The 3900-nt window shown below is 45.8% G+C and overlaps 1 non-coding gene across 1 annotated transcript; it reads left to right on the top strand.

The window, feature by feature from the left end:
- Positions 1–3826: 3826 nt before the first annotated feature.
- Positions 3827–3900, top strand: TRNAN-GUU (transfer RNA asparagine (anticodon GUU)). The gene has a single exon. It is a non-coding gene; the product is annotated as a tRNA-Asn (tRNA).

Raw genomic sequence — 3900 nt, forward strand, 5'->3', positions numbered from 1 at the left:
ATTCTTACCCTTATGACAACTGATCTGATCCTGGGTTCTTTACTGCAGCTTCCAGAAGAGCAGAGCTTTGCTATCCTGCTTACAGCTCCAAAACTGTAGGGGTCAATGGAATCCCTCCCTCTTAACCCTCTGAAGTTTCACTCAAAAATCAAGTCACAAAAGGCAGATTAGTTGGAGAAAAGGCATAAAATGTACTGATATGTACATGGGGAGAGCCACAGAGTGATTACCCTACCCTACCCACAATGGGATGCAGAAGCTTATATACCATCTCGAGGTAACAGAATGAATGAGGGCTCAAAGCATGGCCAAAACCAGATTCCATCAGAGTCAGTGGTGTATCCATTTATTGTGGGCAAGACAGGTTATGGGAGGCAGAGAAGAGGAGGCTTGGCTAGCAAAGTTGGTCTTAATATGTAAATGAAACCTTACAGGTAGCAGCTGTCAGAGAGAATAAACCCTAAAAGTTTCTTTCAGACCTTTACAGGTGTCAGACTCTCAGTTCATCTTTCCTAGATCTGGGCAAGGAAAGACTTGGCTGCATCAATGCAGATTCTCTACAGACGCAAATCTCCCCAACAAAAGACAACTTTGCAGGGATACGTCTGCAGCTGGCTTTCTGAACAGACATCTCAAAATATATCAAAGAAATGTACTTGGGGGTAAAATATTTTTAATTCCTTAACATCTACATCCTGATGCACCTACCGTTTCAATGCACCATTGTTGGTTGCAACTCCATTCTTCCCTACACTCAAGCCAAAAAAACAGATTCTCCTTGAGGCTAGTCTTTTTCTCACAGCACACATACTATTTTTCAGAAAAATTATGTTTGCTGTTTGGGTTAATTATAGACTTTGATCTGCCCAATCTTTCTCTTTCTTGGTCTCTGAATTTTGGCAAAAGAGTCTCCTGATACAGGTGGGATCGATTTTAATGATGATTCTCAAAACCGTCAGACTTATTTAAGAGCCTTAATCTCCGGGTCAGGGTTTGGGCCGCCCTTGAACATTTTCTTTGGGCCTACTCGTCAAAATCAGTCTGGCCAGGCCTGTCTTCAAGGCGCAGGGGCAGGGCCAGGTCCTCCCGATGCTTCCTGAAACTTTTCCCGCTGGGTCGGCAGCCAACCTCCCCTTCCCTATGACCTGCAGAGAAGCTCCAGGGGGCATTTGTTCAATTTGCTAGAAGCCCAGGAGGCGCAGGGGCGCGGTGACTCTGGTTCCCACCGCACTCGCCGCCCTCCTTTGTCCTCTCGCTGTCTCAGGCAAGCAGCAAAGTTCCAGGTGAGCTTGGGCGCCAAAGACACCCAACCAGAGAGGGACCGGTAGGGAAGGGCACCGGCCCTTAGTTCCTTCTCAGTAGGGATCCGAAAAAACTCTTGAAGAAATAGAACGGGAGAGTTGGAAGTAGATCAAAGGGAAAGAAAGAAATCCTAGGAGATTTCCTATCTGAAGGCACCACGAAGAGAAAGGCCGCCTCCTCTGGGCCGGATCCTCACCTCACTGGTGAACCGAGTTCCAGTCTCCGTTGGAGACCAAATCAGTTGACTTTGGCTTGACTCCTAGTGAAGAAGCCACGCTTTGTCCTCCCCTGTTTAGCTCTTGATCCTGAAGGACTTGATTGTCTCTCTCGGGCTTTCCATGGATTCCAGGGATGCAACTGAGAAGTTTGTTTTTAATGCACTTACTTGAAGTAAGAATAGTTTAAAGTATTTTTGCAAATAAAAGGTTTCCTTTTGCACTGAAGACATTCAGATATGAGGAAAATCACTCGGCTGGGGAAAACAAATGCTGTTGAGAATGTCTCACAAACATAAATTACACGTCTGCAGGTAGGTTTGACCCTCAGGATGGGCACATTTTAAGCGCAGTTGGTGGAATTTAAGATGAATCTAGGACATTCATGATTAGTTTTTTAGTACAATTTAATATTTTAATTTTAAATACACATTCTGAAAATTATATAACCAGCACGAGAAACTGGCTTTATGCCATTTTGACAAACACAGGAAAGAAAGATGATATTATAATGACAATGCTTCATAAATGGCAACATTTTTTAAGTACCTAGAGAAAAAAAGGTAACCTAGAATTCTATGCAAAAATAAAATTTCAAAACTGTGAGTGAAATAAGGATACTGAAAAACATACAAAAGCTAAAGGAATTCACCAACCCATGCTACAAGAAATCTTAAGAGTCTTCCAAGCAGAAGCAAAAGGATACCAGATAAAAATGTGGGCCTATACAAAGAAACCAATCTTGGAAATGGCATTTAGAAAGCATGTACTATATGTTTTCTTATAATTTAAATATTTAAAAAAATATTTGACATAATAAGTAAAAGTAATAATAATCACAAAGCTTATAATAAATAAAGTAAAATTACATAACCCTAGGATAAAGGTCAGAAAGGGAGGTATGATGACACTTGAAAGCAGACTGTGATAAATTAAAGATGTATCCCAGAAACCCTAATGCAGCCACTGAAATAAGAAAAGGGTTATAGCTAATAAAGCAACAAAGGAAAGAAAATGGAATGAAATAAAAGCTATGTAAACACTATGCTGGAACAACTGCTCTCCAGGCCTCTACCCTATAGAAATATACCAGTGGGCAATGAGAAGTGTACAAGAATGATGACTGCAGCATTATTTGTAATCATAAAATAATAGAACCAAAGTAATTTTAAAGAGATATGAAAAGGGTTTTATTTATTTATTTAACAGACAATTGAACAAACAAACAACGGAAGCAAGTCCTTTGCAAAAAGGAACACAGAGGGTCATGATGATGCTACTCCTCCAAGGATTTCAGGGTTCCCAGACGCCTAGTTTTCTGTCTAGTTCTGGAAGATGTTATTCTTTGGGAACAACAGGTCCTCGAGTTTGGGGCTCTTTCAGGTTCTCTCTCCATTTCCCCATTCTGCTACAATAAATAAACAAACAAAAACAATTCTCACTTCCAGAAGATCCCACCTGTGCCTCTGCATGAGCCTTTCAGGAGGTCTGGATGTCTGGTCCGCCACTTCCCGGCTTCTTTCCCAGCTTTTGCTTTTCCCTTCCCCTGCTCCCGCCCTACGGTCCCACGACCCGACCACCGCCCAGCTGAGTACCCGCGGCTCCACCGCGCAGAAGGTGCACCGGAGGCCTTGCCAGTTGCCCGCCCCGTGGGGGTGCCGAGAAATCAACGCTTTGTAAACAGAACTTCCCCATTGAAAAAACCTCTTGATTTCCACTCTTAGGGCTCTTCAAAGGACTAAAAGCTAAAGGCGACGATGGATTCATTCGGCAAGTCCTAGTCGGGCGGTCTGGTGAGTGCCAGACCCTGCTCCCCGCAAGGGGACCCACGAGCGACCCTCGCCACCATCACTGCCCTGGTGGAGCCCCCGTGCGGAACACAGGATCCGAAGATGGCAGCGGAAGCGCCACAGCGGCCTCGAAAGCGACTGGGCAGGGTGGGCACAGGCTCCCTCACTGGGTGAAGGCGGCACAAAGAACGGGAAGAACCATCCCGGGAGCCCACCGGGTGTTCAGCTTCCCTTGGGACCTCAGGCGGCTCGGGCTGGGTCGCCGACCGGGGAGTTTCTGGGGGCTTCTGAAGTAGGAGAGGGGCAGGGCAGGCGAAGGCCATTCGGCTCTCCGTCTGGCTCCAAAATCTCCTAACGCGCAGGTGTCCAACGTGACCAGCGCGACTCACCGCTCTAATCTCTCTGGTTTTCCAAGGCCTTGCTCAGTCGTCCTGCCCGGCGGGCCCTGAGAATAAAAGGGACAGAGGAAGTTTAGTGAGTGCGCCCTTCGTATATCGCGTATTGGAACTAGCAGTCCTTGTCTCTGTGGCGCAATCGGTTAGCGCGTTCGGCTGTTAACCGAAAGGTTGGTGGTTCGAGCCCACCCAGGGACG

Source organism: Chlorocebus sabaeus, chromosome 20 (assembly GCF_047675955.1).
Source record: "Chlorocebus sabaeus isolate Y175 chromosome 20, mChlSab1.0.hap1, whole genome shotgun sequence".
NCBI lineage: Eukaryota > Metazoa > Chordata > Mammalia > Primates > Cercopithecidae > Chlorocebus > Chlorocebus sabaeus.